Below are 25,275 nucleotides of genomic sequence, written 5' to 3' on the forward strand. Positions count from 1 at the left end.
GGCAGAGAGCTGCAGGGTTTCCATGTCAGCCCAGCGAGCATCCTGGAGGCTGTAGCCCCAGCCCCTCCGGCTTTGTGCTGAGCCTGCTCCACCCAGCGGATCTTTGGGGGGATTCCCCCTCCCAGGGAGCAGGGGAATGTAGGGCACGGGGTTATCATGTGTGTTGTGCAATAAAGGGACCCCTGTTAGTGCAGTGCCAGATGCTGGGCCCTGTTCTCCGTGGGACTCCCGGGGAGGTGGGTTCAGCCTCTCACAGGATGGGCTGCCATGCATTGCCACTCTGGTGCTTTCCACATCTTTGGTATCAGTGCAGACAGATTGCATGCACCGTCTTTCTTTCTCCCCCCAGCTCCTGCCTTCCTTTCATCCTCAAAAACGAGCCTCAGCCACATTCACCTGCTACCTGAGTCCTGCCAATTAAGCCTTTCCCGGCAGCTACCGACCAGTGATCAGACTGTCTAGAGAAAGATGAAATGCATCTCGATGAGACTGTGTGGGGGACGCGTGTCTCCCAGTAATGGGGCTGGGTGAACTGTCTGCCTGTCCATCTGCAGCCTTTTTGGAGGCCGTGATGCTGTCAGCCTGGTACAGACAGTCAGCTGCGTGCGAGGGGCTTGCTCCATCTCTATTCTCCCTAGGCCAGAGGGGATTTTTGGGGCGGTTAATTTGTTTTCAGATGAGAAATCACATTAACATGGAAACTACAATGCTGTTGCCATAGAGACCACAAGTGCCTTTATTAAGAGAAATTAGTTTGGATCCAGTTGTCAGGCGTATCTTAATAAATAACCCCTTCACGCTGTGTAAATAAATATTACCGTCTATTGTCTGCACGGAGAGAGAGAGACGTTCTTTCCATGGGGTGGAGGGATCCCACTGAAGTCAGTGAGGAAGGAGAGCTCTCAGCACCATGCAGGATCAGCCCATCAGAGACAAGAAGGTTCAGATTTGTTTTCCGGATTCTTATCCTGTGTAGTTTATTTGGAGGCCAACAAACAATTGAGACTGAAGCAAAACAAACCAACCCTGATTTCTCTGAGCAAGGAACTACAGATTTAGGATGGAGGGAATCCTGGGGGCGGGCTGGGACTGATGTAACAGGGGATTGGATGCCAATGGAGTCTTTCACCTCTAGCTTGCAGTCTGCCTCAGGGCCATAGTCATCACCAAACATTCCCACACAATGGCTGTTTGGCCTGCAGACTCCAATGCCCGCCCACCTCCTTAGGCTGCAGACCTCCCCCTTCCCCCCCCCCCCCCCCGGGCTCTAGAACTGCAGCTTCAAAGCATTTTTTAGAGAGCTGGTGCTGTCGACCTGGGCTGGGAGGTTCACTCCTGCAGGCTCCAAAATACGGTGTAGACGTACCCTAAGTGACTTCACAGCCAGAGTCTCAGAGGCATTTAGACTGGAAAAATCCCACTAGGTGCCTAAATATAAAAATCTGGCCCTGCCTAAATCCCATTTTCAACAGGAATTTAGGCTCTTAGGGGGCCAAGTCCCCCTGTATCTCAATGAGACTAAGGCCATGTCTATATTACAGATGCTACAGCTACATCCCTGCAGCAATAGCACCCTGGCACTGCAGTGTAGACCCTTGCTACAGTGATGGAAGGGGGTTTTCCATCAACATCGTTAAAATACCACCCTGCGCGGCAGTAGCTAGGTCAGTGGAAGAATTCCTTCTGACCACGTAGCTGCATCTAAGCTGGGGGTTAGGTTGGCTTAACTACGGGGTTATGGTGTGGATTTTTCACACCCCTGAGTGATGTAGCTGTGTCAAGCTAAATTTTAATTACGGACCAGGTCTTAGGCTCCTAAGAGGGAGATTTTCAAAGGTATTTAGGTGCCTAAAGAGGCAGATAGGCACTGAGTGGGATTTTCCAAAGCTGCTTAGGTTCTTTCTAAAATCCCAGCTACAGATGCCTAAATATCTTTGAGGATCTGGCCCTAAGTCACTTTGTAAATGGGACTTAGGCCTGGTCTACACTTAAAAATTAGATCAACCAAGCTACCTTGCTCAGGGATGAGAAAAATTTGGCACTCTGAGTGCTGTAGTTCGGTTGATCTAACCCCTGTAGATGCAGCCAGGTCAATGAAGGAATTCGTCTGTGGCCCTAGCTTCCGCCTCTCGGAGAGAAGGATTAACTACGTCGCCCGGAAAACCCCATTTGGCTGTGCCACTGTAGCATAGTCATTTAGGTGCTTTTGAAAATGTTACCTGTTATCTTCTTTAGAGAGGGATTTTCATGCTGACTGCAGCAAGCTCAAGCTGACGGATCGTTTCTTCTTCCCCCTCCCCCACGAAATGCAGCGGGTCGATATTTTCCCAGTACATTCTTTGCAATGATGGCAGAGTCGTTTTAATGACGGTTTCCCCATTCCCAGCTCAACTCTCCGGGCTGCTCCTTCCTGCAGAGAAGTTGTAATCCTCAGTTTAGAACCCCACTGCCTGTCCTGCTAGGGAAGGGGCTGGGACGAAATGGAGTCAGCTTGTTAATGACCTCGCTGCAGGGGCACAAGCTATTATTTCCCGATTTATGTCCTTATTTATTAATGTATTTATTAAGCACCAGCTGTGTGCTTAATAAATAAATAAAGACTGGAGCATGTGGGGGGAGGGGAGACTGGGCTGGGAGGGAGGAAGCCCATGGAGCTTTGGTAATTAGCAAACAGGGTGTAATGAATCTATGACTTCTAGCTTGTCACTGGAGCTGAACAAATAATAGGTAACAAATAACTGGTTTGATGGATTTCCCCAACCACGTTTGTTTTCAAATCAATCCAGTTTACTAGAATTTTTTGTTTTAATATTTAGAATGTGCACTCTTCTGTTCAGTGGTGAGTGGCCAGAGACATTGTCATGGGGTACTGCCTGTGCGTCCCACTGGGACCAATCTAACTCTTATGTTTGCATTTCTAGTGCATGGCCGCAGAGGACACAGAGCACTCACTGTGTCTGGGCCCCAAATGGGTTTGTGTAACTCTTATGATCACATTCCCAGTGCAAATGCTTGTGGAAAGCTAATTTAAAATTTGCTTTCCACGAGTATCAGAGCTTAAAATCCATCTCTGTGAGCATTCATGCATGAAAACTCAATCAGGGGGATCTTGGCAGGAAGAGAACACAATGGGGCATGAATACAAAGGCAGATTTGTGCCAAAATGTGAAGAAATATCAGATGGGAAAGACTTGTCCTATTTGCTTTGGCCACTTAGAATTACACTGCAACTGCCATGATAGAACCCAGATCTTCTGCTTCAAAAGCATAGACTGTTACTATGTCAGCTGAAGGAGTATCTCCATCCACTGGTAGCCATACAGGGCTGATGACACACAGTTGAGCAGGTCTGATTCCATCCAGCAGGGGGCAGTGGGACAGACAGACAGACATGCGTACACACACAGTAGTAAGGCCTGAGATAAGAACAACTTCTTGGTGTGAGTGGATTTGCCTTCGACTTGATATATTCTAATGCTTGCTCCAAAACATCAGCTTTTCTTTAAAAGATTTAAGTCTCAACCAGTCTCTCAGCATGGTTTCATATGAAGAAATGTTTCACATGTGCCCTTGTAAAGCTAAATGTCGGAGGGAACAGGACCACTGGGGGCCAGATTCTCAGCTGGAGTAAACCTGTGTAGAACTATCACAGTCAAGGAAGCTGCACTGATTTACAGTAGCTGAAGATCTGGCTCTGTAATGTTTGATAGGGTACAAGGGGCACCTTGCAACTAGCATAAAAATGAGACAGGTTCCTTTAGCTTACTTGGTAATGCCACTTAACAAACCTAGAAGTAATTACCATGCAGACTGTCCTTTGCTCTGGGCCCTGGATAACAATTGTACCAGGGGATGGGTCTGAGTACTGCTATAGGATAGGGTGACTACCTGTCTGATGTTTTAAAGCAAGTCCCTTATTTGGTGCCTAACCTCTTGCAAATGGTATCGTAACATTTGCTACTAAGAAGCAATATGATCTGATAAAATCTGGCCACATCACTAGTGATCTTATTACCAATCTGAGACACCTTAAAGGAGGCTGGTCAGGGAGCTGAATCTGCCAGCTGAGATGGAATTCATTGGCTTCCCAAACCCAAAGACCACTGCTGTGGGAGTGGGAGACCACAAAACTGAGTTTGTGATCTCTGAAGAGAGAAAAACAAATGGGCCAAGCTTCGTCCCCCTCCTGTGCTGTCTGGGTTCCTGCTCTCCTTGGGCCAAACCAGTGAAGAAGAGCTGGCTGGGAATTTTCCATCAGAAGGCTTTTCCGACAGAAAATGCACCTTGGGCGAGACTGACATTTTCTGCAGGAAAATTTCAGTTGTGCCAGAAAATTTTGATTTTTCCACTGAGAAAATCTAAACAAAAGCTCAAGGTCCCCAGCAGCCCTCCTGGTGGGGCTCCCCCAGGCTTCTCAGCCCACTACTTCCGCAGCAGCCCATTTGGGAGCTGCCACGCAGCCAGGGGTCCTGGGGTTTCCAGGCTCCTTGGGTCCCTGGAAGCCTGGGAAGTCAGTGAGCCTGGAATTGGAACAGAAAAGAAATCTGAAATATCAGAATTTCCCCCAAAAGGGAATTCCAAGTTTCAACCAGCTCTGCTATGAGGCTTTGTTTCAAGCCCATCCCGTCTCTTTGACTGTGAATGGACCTGAGCCAAACGCTGGCTGCACTAGTTTGTCCGTAACTCAAGGTCTCTGCGTAGCTCCTGGATTATCAAATGTTGAGGGAGGGAAGGAGCCGGTCAATGAGAGCTGTGAGGTTTGCACAAGGTGTCCAGTCTATTTTCAGTGGAATGGGCCAGATCCTGCAGTGAATTGGGTTGGATCGGTGCAACTGAGAAGAGAACAAGCGTGTGTTATCTTTATGTCCAGAGAGGGAGCCAGGGCAAGGTCATTGCTCACCCCACAGCTCAGATCTGTAACTCAAGGACCCAGACTGCTCCCAGCTTCACTTAGAGACATGGAGGCAGCTGGACTGGGGGTGGGGATTCACCCCAGTCCATTGGGCTAGGGGGAAACATTCACTCTGTTTCATGCAGAGATTATGGTAGAATGGGTTAGATGGAAATGAACTCAATCCAGGTAGGAAGGGGGCTGACTGGGAAGAATTTCCCCTGGGCTTATGCAGGGTTAGGAGGAGAAGGGGAAGGAGTTAAATCCATGCAGAGCTGGTGGGTGGGTGGTCTGCAAATTTACACAGGGAAGGGAATGAATCCTAAGGAGTGGAATGCAGAGGCAGGAGATGCGTTTTAACACCCTCAGTGGCCAGAAAAATATCATTGCTGTGTTCTCTGTGCTTTAAGAGCAGCACACTGGGCCCCGCCAGCTGTGGCTGGTCTTTCTCTGTCCTAGTTACTGGTCTCATTAGTCTTGGCAGAATATTTAATGCTAGAGATTTTTCTGCAAAGGTTTCTCCCCGGCGTTTTAGTGGGATGCGTCTGCAATAGCAATTACCACATTGCAGGCTTTTCATCCCTGCCCTGTGAATGATGCAGTGTGGAAGAGACAAAGGAAATTAGAATAATTAAACCTGCACCGTCTGCCTGAATCAAAGGGATGCTGCTTGCTGTCAGGGCGCTAAAGTGGATGCCCAAAAAGGACAGCCAGCTTGTGCTAGGGAGGGGCTGGAGAGTGGCACCAGCTGCTGCTATGTGTGTTAAAAGCACAGAATGGTTTCTCCAGCGGAGGGAAAGGCAGCCAGGGGCAGCACAGGTTCCCTCTGCAGTGCCTTCCAGGATGGGCCACGCAAAGGGATTTCACAAACGGTCCCATCCATGACTTAGAGAGACCCTTTCTGGCGACATTAGTGAATCTGGGAGCTAAGGAGCCAGCAGGAGCAACAGCGAAGAATCCCCTTTACATGCATTACACCCAGGTTCCGTCTCCTCACAGCCACTGGCGGTGTGGCAAAATACAATGGGTTGAATTCAGCCTTGTGTAACTTCAGGGATGTACACGGTGCAGCAGGAGGGGTCATTTCCGGCTCAAAGAGGCACAGCGGTGTGGTCTTACTGTGTCTTTAAGAGGCTGATCAGACTCTCCAGCGTGTGGGAGCTGACAGTGGGAGGAGGTGGATGGGTTTAGGGTAGACAGAGATTGACCGGAGTTAAGATGATCTGATGAAGACTGTTGTTAAATTACTGACAATGAATAGTTATTAAGACCAATGGATTACTCAAATATAAAACAATGCGACACACACAAGCTCAGACAGAAGTATAGCTGCAGTTGTGTGTGTGGCTAGTTGCCCCCAGTACGATCCCGTCCAAGACCCTAGATCTGCACCACCATGGCTACACTTCTGTATTTGGTGTGCGAGCTCCATCAGGTGTCTCCTCGAGCTGGGAATTCTACCTCCAGCTCCCACGTGTTAGTGAACTCAGTATCTGAACAGTGCCCAGTGGTAAGAGCTGCACAAAAGAAGCCAGCTGCAGTCTGCAACAACCAGAGCTTTTGGTCCTACAAAATCGGCAGCTACGCTGAAGATTCATGAGCACCCTCTACTGTGGATCTACTAAAGAACCCTCTAGAGACAGAGAGCATTCCTGTAACACCGAGGACTCCCAGGCTATAAAACCCAACCACTGCAGTTATGCAAAGCACAACCAGGAGCAGTGCTGAAGGAAGCCAGCCAGAACGGTGGGCGGATAATGCAGGGCCGGGGGTTGTGGGGGGAGGAGGGAGTATAAAAACCTACAGAGAGCAGAGAAGTCTTGAAAGCAATGACATGCGCTGAGCTCTCTGCACAGTGATGTCAAAGAAAACACAGCCTGGCATAGGGGGAGGCCGCTGTACACTCCTGGTTAAGCACAGGCATTCCCAGTCCTGAGGCAGCAGCATGCTGAAAACATGCCCTTTAGCAAGAGCAGTATTTAGCGTGTCCAGAGTCGGCCACAGTGCCGCGCAGAAGGCAGGTCTGCTGAAAAGTAAGTGTCCCTGCCCTGAAGAGCTCACAGCCCAGATGCATGAGCGGGGACAATTCAGAGGAGGTCAAAGACAGGCTGGAGTCTGGTCTTATGCAGCAGCCTGAATGGGCCATTGCTAGCTTTTTAAAGCTGCAGGTGAGGAATCCCATCCAGCTCCCACTAACATCAGTGCAAAGACTCCCATTGCCTGCCGGGGAAAGCCAATGTGGCCTTTGGTGGCTGTTCATTGGGAAGCTGTTCTGAGCTCACAGGGTAGCCCGAGAGAAGGCATGAAGTCTGAAACGGGCAAAGGTGCCGCAGGAGCTGCCAGCGATGTAGGAGGAGAACAGAGCAGTGGTGTAGACAAGGGCAGAGGCTCAGCTGCTTGAACTTAATGTGGAAGGAGCAGAGAGGCTCTATAGTGCACTCTCTAGAATGCTGTGTTGCCCTCTGTAACGTCCTGGGGGCATCCTCTCCAGCTCCCGGGCCAGAACTATGGAAAACCAGAGAGCCCAACCCAGATTTTACTCTGAGCCTCGTGGATGCTGGACCTAGACTTTGGAAGATTAGCGAGTGCTGTTTGACTACCCATGCAGTGCGAACATGGCCAGTAGAGCTCATCATTGTGTCCTTCACCATCTTGTCTCAGTGCTTTGATGTAAGCACTGAGACAAGAAACATGAGTTACCGTCCTATCTCCAGTTCCATCAGAGTCTGGCAGGTGGCTACTAGTCAGCATGGGAACCAAGCCCCCTGTGGGCTTGACTGAATTTTTGGAGTGGGCAGGTGATGGGTGAACTCCTGAGAAGTTCAGTTGCGGTCCGAAAAACACCAAGAAGTTTGCATACTCATCTGAGCTAACCAAAAGTGATGCTGCAAAACTGAGCTCACGAGAACCGCTTCTTTCATGGTCCTCTGGCATGTCTGGTTCTAGTTGCAATGAGAACTCAAAAGACCAGAGACCCCATGCAAAGCCTGGAAGTAGGGGCTGACATAGAGGATTGAACAAGAAATAAAGGAAAGAAATAAAAAAAGGGCTGAACAATGGCCTTCCAAACTGCAACACCATGACCAAGAAACAATTCAGGGACTGATCGCAGAAACCAAAAGCCAGCAACTAACTCCGTGCCTGCAGCAGACAGGTGCTGGGCATTAGAATAGAGTCAACTAAGGGGACAAGTTTCAGGGGGTATGTGATTCCTAAGCATAGAACGAAAGATGGAGGCAACATCTTAGAATGTAAGATTCAGGAAAGGAGAAGGGTTTGAAGATGTTCCTGTGACCTACAGCATCTTAATGCAGAGGACAAGTCATGTGTGGAATTAGGACTGGGTTGAATTATGCACTGAGAATAACATTCCTTGTGTCCTCAGCCCCTTCCCCCCCGTTTCTCTTTGTGACTCAATCCAATTTGTCTTTGAATTTATTATTATTGTTATTATTGTAGTTGTATTCCAGAAGAGCCGATAGGTCCCAGTCAGGATATGGCCCCCTTTGTGCTAGGCACTGCACAAACTGCGTAAAAGATAATCCATGACCAAAAGAGCTCATTCACTGGCCAGTTTGGACAAACCATTTCCAGCCTATTGGCCATTTGCAAAGTGTTTACTTCATCTATTCACTACTTGGGGTGTGTTACGTAAGTCACGTGGTACTGAGTCTGCCCTCTCATTGGATGACAAAGTTCTTACATTAGAGTGATGACTAGCCAATGGCAAATGGCAATGGAGACACTGCCTAGTTTGGATTTTCAGACCAATAATAATTTGCACTCAAATTCATGAGACTTTGGTGATTTGTGAATGTTTCAGCAATGCCCAGGGGTCGTTAGAAAGCAGCAGAATAACTAATAATACAACCCCACAGATCATGCTGCACTGAGCTTGGCAAGTTAGTCTCAACACCAGTCCAGGTTTCTCATAGTAATCCCCCAGCTCTGTTCTTCTGGAATGTTTTGTAGAGGTAGTAGGAGAAGCAGCAGCTGAGAACATATTCCCCAAATGCACCAGATGGGCTTTCAGAGGCAGAGAGATTAGAGGAGAAAATCAAGGGAGATTCCGGTTTGCAAAATCTCCTGAACTGGATTTTGCTTTTGCAAAATAAGTTGCTTGTGTAACGCTGACAGATCGTGGTCGTCGGTGGGCAGGATCGAACCTGGAGCTTAGTGCATGAGCCTCTACCGCCTGAGTTAAAAGCTAAGGCTGCAGAGCGCATGCTCACGTGCACACACACACACGCACACACACACACAGTGTGGGTTACACTTGGATCTGGGATCCCATATTCAGGGGTGCAGCTAAATGATTCTGGCTCAGGCCCCAACAACTGGCATGAGGCTGAACCCAGATGTGCCTGTTTACATTCAAACCAACAGCATGCTCTAGTAACACAGAGAAAGGGAAATGATAAAAACAATGCCGAGATGGCTGAAGTGAGGTTTTACATGTCTAATTGGTCCCTTTGGGAAGGCTTTTGCAATCTCCTTGCCATCACTTCAGTGACAGGGCCAGATCCGACACTGCCTCCCGGGTAGCAGGACGTGTCTCAGAAGCCCAGATCTCAGGGCCACTCAAGCAAAATACCTTGCACACTTGTTTTACAAGCCCCACTCCCTCTCTCACGCTCTCATCTTTTCATCCATGCAGCTTTGTTCTCTGGCGTTTGATGGCTGGCGATCACTGTGTGCGCTGAAATGTGAGGAAATGAGAGAGACCTTGAGCAGCCCGAACAGCTTCCCATCAGATAATGAATAGCTCCGCTACAAGGGGTGCCATGCATCCTGGGGGTCTGTCCCAGCTACCAGGACCTCTCGGGTCTGTAAACCTTGACTGGAAATCTCCCCAGAGTGAGCATTTAGGCTGGAGGATCATGGTGGTTGGATGCTGTCACTCCCCACCCCCTCTGGAGGGAGGAAGCACAGAGGCAGCAAAGGAAAATAATTATAGCATTTTCAAACATTCACCTAACCTATTGAAACCACGAAAATGGCTCATTTTGTGGTCACTTTGGTCTTGATCCAAAGCCAATTGAAGTCAATGGGAAGGCTCCTGTGGCCTTTGGTTCAGACCCTTTGAGTTTCAGAATCAAGACTGAGCCTGGTCTAATCAGTTCCAAACTGGTTTGTCCATCTCAAGCCCCGTTTGTCCAAACCACTGGGCCTTGCGGTTAAACCAGGAGTGGCTTGAGTTTAACCCAGGGTCTCTAAACAACCTCTGGAGTGGATCATGTAGCCCAATGGCATGGGGTCACCACACTGTTATTAGTACCAGTGGAGGCCCGAGGAGACCCAGTCACAGACCAGGATTCTGTTGTGTGTGAGGCTGTACACACACAGAACAGACAGACAATCCCTGCCCCGAGACCTTACACATTAGAGATCATTCCCTAAAATACAAGGATAACCATAAGGGATAACCTGTGGGAAATGCTTGAGAGGCTACAGCTGAACTGACTATTCACACACCATGAACTGCAGTGGTTCATGATGCACGAAATCCAGCACATACAGCAAGTACTTCTTCTCCCCTGCCTCTAATTGTGTGATGATTTCTCAAACTTTTCCAGCAGCTCCCATTTTCTCAGAGAGATTGCCTATAAACATGCCTCCTGTGGACCATCCCACTTCCATTAATGATCCTATCACATCCCAGTGGCAAGCAATGCCGTTACTTGTAGGAAAGTCATTACTATATTTTTGCTGCCTATGAATACACTTTAGAAGCTGGGAATAAGGAGGAAGAACCAGTACCATGTCACCTGTCTGCAGGCTCCTACAGACCACCAAAAAGCTACAGGCCACAGCTGGGAAGCTATTGGCTTACAGAGATTTTTCTCTACCCAGGAGGGCAGGGGTGTGTGTGTGTGAGAAAACCTGGATTTGTGCTGGAAATGGCCCAACTTGATTATCATACACATTGTAAGGAGAGTGATCACTTTAGATAAGCTATTACCAGCAGGAGAGTGGGGTGGGAGGAGGTATTTTTTCATGCTTTGTGTGTATATAAAAAGATCTTCTACACTTTCCGCAGTATGCATCCGATGAAGTGAGCTGTAGCTCACGAAAGCTTATGCACAAATAAATTGGTTAGTCTCTAAGGTGCCACAAGTCCTCCTTTTCTTTTGCGAATACAGACTAACACGGCTGCTACTCTGAAACCAGAGATTTTTCTGTTTCTGATGCAAACACTTGGGAGAGGGTGTCTACGCTGCAATCAGAGGTGTGACTGCAGCAGGTGTAGACAGATCCAAGCGAGCTTTGATCTAGCTAGCTCCAATCACAATGGCAGCAGGGGCTGTACCAACCCACCCAGGATCCTGGGTACATACTTGAGCGACTAGCCTGTGCTGTTGCGGTTTCACTGCTCTTGTTATTGGAACTCGCTAGATCGAAACTAGCCCCCGTATGCCTATGAGTGCTGAAGTCACACCTCTGATTACAGTTTAGATGTGCCTTGGGTGTGAACTAAGCTACCAGGCAGTACAGCTGGTTTCAAATGATGCTTATCAGGGCAAGTGAGACATTGCTCTTAAAAGAGCTTTGCAGTGTCGGTCTGAGCCCCTGCGCAGAGAGATGGAGAGAAGGACGCTGGAGTACAAAAGGCGAGAAAGCAGATATGGAGGGAGGGAGAAAAAAAGAGGGGAGGAGGAGGATGAAAAAGGCACTGATGAAATCTTAGCTGAAATGGGAGTTTTGCCATTGACCTCAATGGGGTCAGGATTTCACCCAGAGAGAAGGAAAGAGGTGGGGGAAGGGAGCCGGAGGGAGAAGGAGCATCTTGCTGACCAGTGCTTTCTCCCAGACTCGCCCCGCAGCTCCAACAACCTGCCCTGTGCTAGGGGCTCTGAATTACTCACTGAGGCTTTTGGGTGGGCAGTGAGCCAGGATTACAATTCAACTGCCTCCCGATCCCGAAGAGAAAAAACACCTCAAACCACACTTGGTAATTCTGTTAGCAGTTTCTGCTCCGCCTCCTGCTGTCGCCTCGGTGCCAATAATGATGCTATTAACAGTGGTAAAGTATGTATATCAAGAGACCTTAAGGGCTGGGGAGAGGGCTGAATAAGTTTTTTATAGCAGTTAAGTTATCTGGGAATATTACACTCCCTCCTACTTTGCATATGCTACTAATGCCCCTGAGTGATTCTTCTCACTGGCTCATACTATCTGTCGATTCTCCCCAACATGGGTAGAGGTCCAAAGAAAAAGGGCATCAGAAGCAGTAACATTTGGGACACAGTTAAGGTTGTTGAGGCTCCATATCCCGATCCCCAACAGTGGCTACATTTGGAACCCCATAAACTGGATACACAAGGGAATTAGTTACTTGGGAAGTTCGGTGTCCTGTTAATTGATGTTACAGGTGATGAAGGGCAATAATATTTTAAAGATGGAGTTGAACGTTTCACTGGGCTAAAGCTTGGCTCACAAAATACCTGCTTGAGAGATTTTATTTTTTCCATAAGAATCTCTTCTGCCCTTTCACATATTGCAATAATATCGATAGACAGCTTATAGGCAGAGCTGGTAGCATGTGTGTGCACAACCACCTACTATGCTTACTTGTTCTAAAGGCCCCTGTCCTCTCCTGTTACCTGAAAAGTTTTTTAATAACAAACTTTTCATTTTCTTCCTTTGCTCCAGTGAAATCGCCCCCCCCGTCTTAATTAAATCTGAGCTTGGGAGAGCAGCTCAGTTCACAACAATCCACCCTTCCTTCTCCTTCTGCCGGTGGCTGTGTGTGTGTCACTCTCCTCCTGAAGCACAATAATGGAGTAACAGTGGAGCTACAATTGCTGATGATGCAGCAGCCTGGGTGGCTTTTCACCCACTGCACAGTGCTAGGCTGCTCTCTCCCAGTGCTCACTTGTCAGGTTTGTTGAACAGGACTGGGAGAAAGGGCCAGGTCAGGTCAGGTCAGGGCTTGTCCCCAGCCAGTGAAGGACACCTGGTTGCAGTCAGACTCACTTATTTTCCAAACAGAGGCAAAACCAACAGAAAAGGAGGACGTGTGGCACCTTAGAGACTAACCAATTTATTTGAGCATGAGCTTTCGTGAGCTACAGCTCACTTCATCGGATGCATGCCGTGGAAACTGTAGCAGACTTTATATATACACAGAGAATATGAAAAAATACCTCCTCCCACCCCACTGTCCAGCTGGTAATAGCTTATCTAAAGTAATCACCAGGTGGGCCATTTCTAGCACAAATCCAGGTTTTCTCACCCTCCACCCCCCCACACAGATTCACTCTCCTGCTGGTGATAGCCCATCCAAAGTGACAACTCTTTACACAATGTGCATGATAATAAAGTTGGGCCATTTCCTGCACAAATCCAGGTTCTCTCACCCCCCTCCCAAAAACCACACACACAAACTCACTATCCTGTTGGTAATAGCTCATCCAAAGTGACCATTCTCCCTACAATGTGCATAATTAAGGTGGGCCATTTCCAGCACAAATCCAGGTTTTCTCACATCCCCCCCACCCCCATACACACACAAACTCACTCTCCTGCTGGTAAAACCCCTTCAAAACTGACCACTCTCCAAGTTTAAATCCAAGTTAAACCAGAACATCGGGGGGGGGGGGGTAGGAAAAAACAAGAGGAAATAGGCTACCTTGCATAATGACTTAGCCACTCCCAGTCTCTATTTAAGCCTAAATTAATAGTATCCAATTTGCAAATGAATTCCAATTCAGCAGTTTCTCGCTGGAGTCTGGATTTGAAGTTTTTTTGTTTTAAGATAGCGACCTTCATGTCTGTGATTGCGTGACCAGAGAGATTGAAGTGTTCTCCGACTGGTTTATGAATGTTATAATTCTTGACATCTGATTTGTGTCCATTTATTCTTTTACATAGAGACTGTCCAGTTTGACCAATGTACATGGCAGAGGGGCATTGCTGGCACATGATGGCATATATTACATTGGTGGATGTGCAGGAATACGAGCCTCTGATAGTGTGGCTGATGTTATTAGGCCCTGTGATGGTGTCCCCTGAATAGATATGTGCGCACAATTGGCAACGGGCTTTGTTGCAAGGATAAGTTCCTGGGTTAGTGGTTCTGTTGTGTGGTATGTGGTTGTTGGTGAGTATTTGCTTCAGGTTGTGGGGCTGTCTGTAGGCAAGGACTGGCCTGTCTCCCAAGATTTGTGAGAGTGTTGGGTCATCCTTTAGGATAGGTTGTAGATCCTTAATAATGCGTTGGAGGGGTTTTAGTTGGGGGCTGAAGGTGACGGCTAGTGGCGTTCTGTTATTTTCTTTGTTAGGCCTGTCCTGTAGTAGGTAACTTCTGGGAACTCTTCTGGCTCTATCAATCTGTTTCTTTACTTCTGCAGGTGGGTATTGTAGTTGTAAGAAAGCTTGACAGAGATCTTGTAGGTGTTTGTCTCTGTCTGAGGGGTTGGAGCAAATGCGGTTGTATCGCAGAGCTTGGCTGTAGACGATGGATCGTGTGGTGTGGTCAGGGTGAAAGCTGGAGGCATGCAGGTAGGAATAGCGGTCAGTAGGTTTCTGGTATAGGGTGGTGTTTATGTGACCATTGTTTATTAGCACTGTAGTGTCCAGGAAGTGGATCTCTTGTGTGGACTGGACCAGGCTGAGGTTGGTGGTGGGATGGAAATTGTTGAAATCATGGTGGAATTCCTCAAGGGCTTCTTTTCCATGAGTCCAGATGATGAAGATGTCATCAATATAGCGCAAGTAGAGTAGCGGCTTTAGGGGACGAGAGCTGAGGAAGCGTTGTTCTAAATCAGCCATAAAAATGTTGCCATACTGTGGGGCCATGCGGGTACCCATAGCAGTGCCGCTGATCTGAAGGTTAATACAGACTAACACGGCTGTTACTCTAAAACCAACAGAGTCCCTCAGAGCACCCTGGGCTACAGCTCCCAGGGGATGTTTCCTTTTGACTCTCTGTCCCTCCTGCTTCAGGGCCTATTGCAGGATTCTTCCTTGCTCTTTTAACTGAGCACCAGCTCTCAGAGCTTTCTCCCTAAAAGCCCTTCTCCCCTAGTTCCCTCACTGCCTCGCCTCGCCATGGGATTTATCAGCCTTTTCCCCCAGACACTCCTTGCTGTTTTTGTTTCCCCTTACGGGCAATTGGGTTCTTTCCAGGACATGTTGCTGCCCCACCCCTTAAATGGCAAAACTGGGAACATCTGTTCTAGCATATGGGCGCTGGATCTGCTTCATTTAAAGGGGCCAGCCACCCCGTGACAGATCATTTAGCCGGGGAGGGGGAAGGTGCAGTGTACTGGATGACCTGGGCTAGGAGTTTTCAGCTCAGGAGGGCAATGAGGGTTCAATGTGTCACTCCCAGGAGGTTCTGAGGTTTGAAAAAGTTCCCTTAATGTTCCCAGCTGTTTTTCCTTTGTGTGACTATCTCCTGCTTCCACCCAGGACCAAAAGCAGAAGGGTCAAAATACTGCCAGGCAAGCTCTTAGCATGGTATTTCTGGCCCACAAGCCCAGGAGTCTTGTGAGCAAACACGTTACCACAAGGCTTCCAGCCCCAGTTTTGAAGTCTGAAGAGCTACGGTTATTTCCAGTAAGCTCTGGCTGAGACTCTAACCAACTGAGTGCTTCTCTGAACTGAGCCACAAATCCTCTGAGGTTCTTCCATCATTATTTTCAGGAACATGCACGTGGCAGTCCCAACCCCCTAAGTAGCAGGGAAGCGTTCCCAGTGAATGCTCAGTACGTGGATGAGTTTCACCTTATTCCTGTTGCCATAGCTACCACCCACGGCAATCTGGGCAGATAAAAATAAACAAACAAACCTGGACCACATGATCTAACACCTGAAAACAACGTGCGATTAGTCATGGCACCATATGCACAACTAATTCTGATCCAGGTCTGGATTTAGAATCTGCTGCTGTTTCTGACTCAGCCTGGTGATCTGTGTTAGCTGGAGGGGGCTGTGTCCCCTCCCCCCCAGCTCTGTGTTTTCCATTTCTGAGCTAAACTCATAAAAATGAAAACAAATACACCAAGTCTCCCGAAGTGACTTGGGACCTTGAGGGTGTGAGCTGCATGGAAAGCAGATCCCGTCTCATAGACTCACAGACTTTAAGGTCAGAAGGGACCATTATGATCATCTAGTCTGACCTCCTGCACAACGCAGGCCACAGAATCTCACCCACCCAGTCCTGTAACAAACCCCTGATCTATGTCTGAGCTACTGAAGTCCTCAAATCATGGTTTAAAGACTTCAAGGCGCAGAAAATCCTCCAGCAAGTGACCTGTGCCCCACACTGCAGAGGAAGGCGAAAAACCCCCAGGGCCTCTTCCAATCTGCCCTGGAGGAAAATTCCTTCCTGACCCCAAATATGGTGATCAGCTAAACCCTGAGCATGTGGGCAAGACTCACCAGCCAGACACCCAGGAAGAATTCTCTGTGGTAACTCAGATCCCACCCTATCTAGTGTCCCATCACAAGACATTGGGCATATTTACCGCTAATTGTCAAAGATCAATTAATTGCCAAAATTAGGCTATCCCATCACACCATCCCCTCCATAAACTTATCAAGCTTAGTCTTGAAGCCAGATATGTCTTTTGCCTCCACTGCTCCCCTTGGAAGGCTATTCCAGAACCTCACGCCTCTGATGGTTAGAAACCTTCGTATAATTTCAAGTCTAAACTTCCCAATGGCCAGTTTATATCTATTTGTTCTTGTGTCCACATTGGTACTGAGCTTAAATAATTCCTCTCCCTCTCCGGTATTTATCCCTCTGATATATTTATAGAGAACAATCATATCTCCTCTCAGCCTTCTTTTGGTTAGGCTAAACAAGCCAAGCTCCTTGAGTCTCCTTTCATAAGAAAGGTTTTCCATTCCTCGGATCATCCTAGTAGCCCTTTTCTGTACCTGTTCCAGTTTGAATTCATCTTTCTTAAACATGGGACACCAGAACTGCACACAGTATTCCAGGTGAGGTTTCACCAGTGCCTTGTATAATGGTACTAACACCTCCTTATCTCTACTGGAAATACCTTGCCTGATGCATCCCAAGGCCGCATTAGCTTTTTTCACAGCCATATCACATTGACAGCTCATAGTCTTCCTGTGATCAAACAATACTCCGAGGTCCTTCTCCTCCTCTGTTACTTCCAAGTGATGCGTCCCCAGCTTACAACAAAAATTCTTGTTATTCATTCCTAAATGCATGACCTTGCACTTTTCACTATTAAATTTCATCCTATTACTATTACTCCAGTTTACAAGGTCATCCAGATCTTCCAGTTTGATATCCTGGTCCCTCTCTGTATTGGCAATACCTCCCAGCTTTGTGTCATCCACAAACTTTATTAGCACACTCCCACTTTTTGTGCCAAGGTCAGTAATAAAAAGATTGAATAAGATTGGTCCCAAAACCGATCCCTGAGGAACTCCACTAGTAACCTCCCTCCAGCCTGACAGTTCACCTTTCAGTATGACCCGCTGTAGTCTCCCCTTTAACCAGTTCCTTATACACATTTCAATTTTCATATTGATCCCCATCTTTTCCAATTGAGCTAATAATTCCCCATGTGGAATAACCGTATCAAATGCCTTACTGAAATCAAGGTAAATTAGATCCACTGCCATTTCCTTTGTCTAAAAAATCTATTACCTTCTCAAAGGAGGAGATCAGGTTGGTTTGGCACAATCTACCTTTTGTAAAACCATGTTGTGTTTTGTCCTAATTACTATTGACCTCAATGTTCTTAACTACTTTCTCCTTCAAAAATTTTTCCAAGACCTTGCATATTACAGATGTCAAACTAACAGGCCTGTTACCCGGATCACTTTTTTCCCCCTTTCTTAAAAACAGGAACTATGTTAGCAATTCTTCAGTCATATGGTACAACCCCTGAGTTTACAGATTCATTAAAAATTCTTGCTAATGGACTTGCAATTTCATGTGCCAATTCCTTTAATATTCTTGGATGAAGATTATCTGAGCCCCCCGATGTAGTCCCATTAAGCTGTTCAAGTCTGGCTTCTACCTCGGACGTGGTAATATCTACCTCCATATTCTCATTCCCATTTGTCATCCTGCCATTATCCCTAAGCTCCTCATTAGCCTCATTAAAGACTGAGGCAAAGTATTTGTTGAGATATTGGGCCATGCCTAAATTATCCTTAACCTCCACTCCATCCTCAGTGTTTAGCAGTCCCACTTCTTCTTTCTTTGTTTTCTTCTTATTTATGTGACTATAGAACCTTTTACTATTGGTTTTAATTTCCTTTGCAAGGCTTTTGGCCATTCTCACTTTAACCCTACATATTCTGACCTCAATAAGGTAGCTTTTCTTGCTGATCCCTCCGTCTGCTGACCCTGCTTGGGAAAGTGATCTGTTATGGTGGCTTTGCCTCTGTCACATACAGCATCAGCTCTCCAGCTGGTCCGAATCGCCGTAAAAGCCAGTCGCAGCCAGGTTAAGTGGTTTGCCTGTGGCCATACAGAGGAGGTAGTGTCAGAGCCAGGATTAGAACCAGATAGTTCCTGGGGGTCCAAGATGCTCTGTTTAGGCCATTAGACTCATTAATTATTATTTGTATTACAGGAGTGACAAAAGGCTCCAACTGAGATCGGGACCCTGCTGTGGTGGGGGTGGTCCCTGCCCTAATAGAGAAGGCAGGCAAAGAGTGGGAGGGAGACAGCAATACAGAGCACTAGCAGACTGTTTAGAATGCTGGCTTGCAAACATCGTGTTCGCTCCAGTCTGCTCTCGCTGGGGTTGGAAATCATAGATTCATAGATTCATAGATATTTAGGTCAGAAGGGACCATTATGATCATCTAGTCCGACCTCCTGCACAACGCAGGCCACAGAATTTCACCCACCACACCTAAAAAAGACCTCACACCTATATCTGTGCTATTGAAGTCCCCAAATTGTAGTTTGAAGACCTCAAGGAGCAGAGAATCCTCCAGCAAGTGACCCGTGCCCCATGCTACAGAGGAAGGCGAAAAACCTCCAGGGCCTTCCAATCTGCCCTGGAGGAAAATTCCTTCCCGACCCCAAATATGGCGATCAGCTAAACCCTGAGCATATGGGCAAGATTCATCAGCCAGATACTACAGAAAATTCTTTCCCGGGTAACTTGGATCTTACCCCATCTAAAAACCCATCACAGGCCATTGGGCCTATTTACCATGAATATTTAATTACCAAAACCATGTTATCCCATCATACCATCTCCTCCATAAACTTATCGAGTTTAATCTTAAAGCAAGATAGATCTTCTGCCCCCACTACTTCCCTCGGAAGGCTATTCCAAAACTTCACTCCTCTGATGGTTAGAAACCTTCGTCTAATTTCTAATCTAAATTTCCTAGTGGCCAGTTTATATCCATTTGTTCTTGTGTCCACATTGGTATTGAGTTTAAATAATTCCTCTCCCTCTCTGGTATTTATCCCTCTGATATATTTATAGAGAGCAATCATATCTCCCCTCAACCTTCTTTTAGTTAGGCTAAACAAGCCAAGCTCCCTGAGTCTCCTTTCATAAGACAAATTTTCCATTCCTCGGATCATCCTAGTAGCCCTTCTCTGTACCTGTTCCAGTTTGAATTCATCCTTCTTAAACATGGGAGACCAGAACTGCACACAGTATTCCAGGTGAGGTCTCACCAGTGCCTTATATAACGGTACTAAAACCTCCTTATCCCTACTGGAAATACCTCTCCTGATGCATCCCAAGACGACATTAGCTTTTTTCACAGCCATATCACATTGGCAGCTCATAGTCAACCTATGATCAACCAATACTCCAAGGTCCTTTTCCTCCTCCGTTACTTCTAGTTGATGCGTCCCTAGCTTATAACTAAAATTCTTGTTATTAATCCCTAAATGCATGACCTTACACTTCTCACTATTAAATTTCATCCTATTCCTATTACTCCAGTTTACAAGGTCATCCAGATCCTCCTGTAGGGTATCCCTGTCCTTCTCTAAATTAGCAATACCTCCCAGCTTTGTATCATCTGCAAACTTTATTAGCACACTCCCACTTTTTGTGCCCAGGTCAGTAATAAAAAGATTAAATAAGATTGGTCCCAAAACTGATCCTTGAGGAACTCCACTGGTAACCTCCCTCCAACTTGACAGTTCACCTTTCAGTAGAACCCGTTGTAGTCTCCCCTTTAACCAATTCCCTATCCACCTTTCAATTTTCCTATTGATGCCCATCTTATCCAATTTAACTAATAATTCCCTATGTGGCACAGTATCAAACGCCTTACTAAAATCTAAATAAATTAGATCCACTGCGTTTCCTTTATCTAAAAAATCTGTTACTCTCTCAAAGAAGGAAATCAGGTTGGTTTGGCACGATCTACCTTTTGTAAAACCATGTTGTATTTTGTCCCATTTACCATTGACTTCAATGTCCTTAACTACCTTCTCCTTCAAAATTTTTTCCAAGACCTTGCATACTACAGATGTCAAACTAACAGGCCTATAATTACTTGGATCACTTTTTTTCCCTTTCTTAAAAATAGGAACTATGTTAGCAATTCTCCAATCATATGGTACAACCCCTGAATTTACAGATTCATTAAAAATTCTTGCTAATGGGCTTGCAATTTCTTGTGCCAATTCTTTTAATATTCTTGGATGAAGATTATCTGGGCCCCCCGATTTAGCCCCATTAAGCTGTTTGAGTTTCGCTTCTACCTCAGATATGGTGATGTCTACCTCCATATCCTCATTCCCATTTATCATGCTACCATTATCCCTAAGATCCTCTTTAGTCTTATTAAAGACTGAGGCAAAGTATTTGTTTAGATATTGGGCCATGCCTAGATTATCCTTGACCTCCACTCCATCCTCAGTTTTTAGCGGTCCCACTTCTTCTTTCTTTGTTTTCTTCCTATTTATATGACTATAGAACCTTTTACTATTGGTTTTAATTCCCTTTGCAAGGTCCAACTCTACTTGACTTTTAGCCTGTCTCACTTTATCCCTACATATTCTGACCTCAATAAGGTAGCTTTCCTTACTGATCCCTCCCTTCTTCCACTCCCTATATGCTTTCTGCTTTTTCTTAATTACCTCTCTAAGATGCTTGCTCATCCAGCTTGGTCTACAACTCCTGCCTATGAATTTTTTCCCCTTTCTTGGGATGCAGGCTTCCGATAGCTTCTGCAGCTTTAATTTAAAATAATCCCAGGCCTCCTCTACCTTTAAACCCATAAATTCTTCAGTCCAATCCACTTCCCTAACTAATTTCCTTAATTTTTGAAAGTCAGCCCTTTTGAAATCAAAAACCCTAGTTGCAGATTTATTTTTGTTAATCCTTCCATTCAGTTTGAACTGAATTAGCTCATGATCACTTGAGCCAAGATTATCCCCTACAACCATTTCCTCTATGAGATCCTCATTACTCGCCAAGACCAAATCTAAAATGGCATCCCCTCTAGTCGGTTCAGCAACTACTTGTTGAAGGAATCCATCAGCTATCGCATCTAGGAAAATCTGAGCCCTATTATTATTACTAGCACTCATCCTCCAGTCTATATCTGGGAAGTTAAAGTCTCCCATGATCACACAGTTTCCATTAGTATTTACTTTATTAAAAACATTAAAAAGGGCTCTATCCATATCCAAATTAGATCCCGGCGGTCTATAGCACACCCCAAGCACTATCCCAGGGGAGGCTCTAATAGTTTTCTTCCCCAATTTAATTATTGCCCAGACAGACTCAGTCATATCCATTTCATCGCTTCTTATTTCTTTACATTCTATCTCATCATTGATATACAGTGCTACTCCACCACCTTTACCTTTTTTTCGGTCTTTCCTAAACAGCACATACCCTTCAATACCTGTAGCCCAGTCATGACTACTATTCCACCAGGTCTCTGTTATACCTATAATATCTGGTTTCACTTCCTGCACCAGTAACTCTAGTTCCTCCATTTTGTTACCTAGGCTCCTTGCATTAGTGTACAAACATCTTAATTTTTGCTGTTTGGCCTCACTCACATTCTGTACCCTATTAGGCACGGTTAAATCCTTCATGACCTCCCAACGGAATCTACAGTAATATATTTCCTGAGGTCCTTTCTTTCAGAATCTATGTCAGAGGAGGGTCCCTATTATGTTGCTACTGGTGAATACTCTGGTCTCTCACTCTGCAAGCTTCCCAGCTGTCTGGGTGCACCACCAGGGGTCTTCAGGGTATAATATGCAGCTCAGTGAAAACTTTTACAAGGCTGTGTGCCTTCCTTTAGCCAGCACCAGACTAGAGCACATGTGCCACTGTGTTGTGGTATGATGTTACAGCTCATTTGCCTCTCCAGCGCATCATCAAGGATCTACAACCTATCCTAAAGGATGATCCCTCACTCTCACAGACCTTGGGAGACAGGCCATTCCTCACTTACAGACAGCCCCCAACCTGAAGCAAATATGCACCAGAAACTACACACCACACAACAAAAACACCAACCCAGGCAACTCCCATCTTTTCATGTGCTGTGTATTTATACCTGCTACTGTATTTTCCACTCCATGCATCTGATGAAGTGGGTTCTAGCCCACAAAAGCTTATGCCCAAACAAATTTGTTAGTCTCTAAGGTGCCACAAGGACTCCTCATTGTTTTTGCTGATACAGACTAACACGGCTACCACTCTGAAATCTGCAGGGATGGACATGCTTACAGCAAGGTTCTCACATGATTTGGTCCTATCCAACCCAACAAAATGTGCCCCAACCCAGCAAAATGTGCACTTGAGAGGGGACCTCTTGGGTGGGGATTAGTGCTTACAGGGGGCCTCGGGTTGAGAGTTTAGCTGAAGGGCCTCTTGGGTGAGGATCCCTGCTGTAGGGAGGGCCCCGGAGCAGGTCATGAATCCAGAGCAAGGAAAGCTATGCACCCTTTCTGGAGTGACTCACCCAGCGAGGAAGAGAGTTTGTTTGGATACAATCCCAACCTTTCTTCCTTTGCTAGAACAGAACATTTCTGAGATTTCAATTACCAGACAGCTTGCCATTCCACTCACGTTTGCAAAACAAGAATAAGCAGGAGAAGGAAGGGGGGATAATCAGACCTTCCTTTCAGTGAACGGCTGTCTTGGAGGGCTGATTTGTTTGTAACACGGATATGTTTGATTTAAAATAAATTGTATTTTGATAGGTTTGAATGGTGTTTTTTTTTCTCTTTCTCCTTTTGATCATTTAGACAGAGAGTTTCCTCATTTATTCTTGGCTTCCAGCAGCTGCTGCCTGGGCGAGCCCGTAGATGATCTCAAAGCAGCTGGATGGATCTATGAGCTTAATAAGCTGCACTTCCTCATAAATGGTTACCGTGGGAGGCTCTGACCTAAACTGCTAATTAACATTGGCACTAATCAGCCTGGTCCGCTCAGTTAATCCCCTGGCACCCCCCCCCCACCTCCAGCCTCATTATACCTGTCTGTTGTCTCCCTGCCCCTCCCCCCAGCCATGTGCTCAGCTGCATGGCAGGACGCAGTTGAATAGAACAAACCAGGAATGCTCGTGTCATCATGGGGCTCCTGGCCCTGGCACCAGGAGGGCAGCTCAAGACGAAAGGAGATGGGGTTGTGCAGCATTCTGTGGCTGAGAAACCTTAAAGACTTTGTGTAGGTACCACAAAAAACACCTACCACGCACATGCACCCTCCAGCCACATGCCATGTGCTCTGTGGTCTCCACTCTCATTTCACAGTTAGTGGTCAGCTAGATTTCATTGCAGCAAATCCCACTGTGCTATGGGACATGAGGGGGTGGAAGAATCTTCCAGGGTACCCCCATGGTCTCCTTTGTTCCTCCTCCTCTCCCTCTGTCTGGGATGGGGGGAGGCAGGTTGCCACAGTTCCCCCTGGGGTTCATTTGTTATCAGGAGGGGAGGTGGCTTGAGAGCAACATGAGACTGTCTTGTTCCAGGTGCCCACTGATCTGCAGCCAGAGCATTAACAGCTGCTTCCTGCCAGGTCAGTTCCACCACCCACTGGGGCCCTTCCAGAGACCCATGGCCTGCTACCCTTGGGCTCCCAGCCCCAGCCCAAGAAGCAGTGATTTTTGAAAAAACACACTGCACACACATTAAATGCATTTGAAAGTTCCTAGACAATCGCCTTCGAGTGTGCTGTCACTTTAAATGTGTGACCACAGACTGCCCCCCCCCCCGTCTCACTCCTCCCGAAAAAAACTAACTACTTCCGGGAGCCAGCCCCCATTTTCTCCTCAGAAGAGGGAGTTCCCCGGCTACAAAAAGTGACATTTTTGGCTGGGAAAAGATGGGCTGAGCCTCACTGCCTTGTAATGAAATTGTCTGTTCAATCCAAAGGAGTTGGCCGAAGAGAGCCATCTGGGGGCAAAGATGAGAGACAGAGGCAGACTGCTGTGGGGATCGTGCAGAGACCCCCAGAGCCTCTTCCCCCGGCCGCACCGGGGAAGAGCGCCACTACATAACCCCTGCGGAGGGTGCAGCATACGCTCCCCTCTGGAGCTGCCCTGGCTTGAGCGGACCTGAAAGGGGCAAGGTATTTCCAAAAGTGGGGGAGCTTGTACCTTGGGGCAGCTAACAAAGAGCAGTCCCTGGGCTCAGAAGAGCGACTGTACTTTAAGGGACAGACTCCTGGCCCCTTCCTCTTGTGTGCACACATACCCACGCGATGACATGGCATTAGGTAGCTTCTTAGCACCCGATCACGCATGGAGAGTAATGACAAATGGATCGGTCCTCTGTGGCCCTGTCTCGGGGGCCTGACATTTTTCATACACTTTGGCAAAGCTTGTCATACCACTCAAGTCTTATTGAATGGCATCTAGCCAGGCACAATGAGGCCTAAAGGCCTTTGCTGTCTTGGAGATCTAATTGGAGCAGAGTGATACTTGCTGGCATGATGTAATCATATTCTTTGGACGGTTTGCATCCCCAGCTCTGATATTTCAGACCAGGATAGCAGCACATAGTTGGGCTCCATGATAAATCTTTATCTAGATATCTTGGGTGCTTATGTGGCCCATATTACCTGGTATCTAAGTGCCTCGCAGTCTTTAACATTTTACTTTCACCTAGTTGCCAACCCTCCTGGATTGGCCGGGAGTCTACCGGAATTGTCATAGATCTCCGAGGGACTACTGAAAGCAATCCAGGAGATTTGAATAGGCTGCTAAAAGTCTGATCGGTGGCTCAGCGGGCTTAAGGTAGGCTCCCTACCTGCCCTGGCTCCACAGGGCTCCCTGAAGCGGCCGGCATACCTGGTTCCTAGGTGCAGGGGTGGCCAGGGGGTCTCTGCACACCACCCCCGCCCCAAGCACCTTCTCTGCAGCTCCCATTGGCCATAAACCATGGCCAGTGGGCGCTGTGGGGACAGTGCCTGCAGGCAGGGGCAGCGCGTGGA

General features: G+C 47.0%; 1 long non-coding RNA gene across 1 annotated transcript in view; it reads right to left on the reverse strand.

The window, feature by feature from the left end:
• Positions 1-751: 751 nt before the first annotated feature.
• Positions 752-25,275, reverse strand: part of LOC311533048 — a 46,336-nt gene continuing 21,812 nt past the window's right edge. The window contains exons 2-3 of the long non-coding RNA XR_014714495.1: positions 2,220-2,410; positions 752-968 (exon numbers count right to left, since the gene is read on the reverse strand). This is a non-coding gene — a long non-coding RNA (uncharacterized lncRNA). The remainder of the gene's footprint in view (positions 969-2,219; positions 2,411-25,275) is intronic.

The sequence above is a fragment of the Lepidochelys olivacea genome (assembly GCF_965140295.1).
Source record: "Lepidochelys olivacea isolate rLepOli2 genome assembly, chromosome: 18".
Lineage (NCBI taxonomy): Eukaryota > Metazoa > Chordata > Testudines > Cheloniidae > Lepidochelys > Lepidochelys olivacea.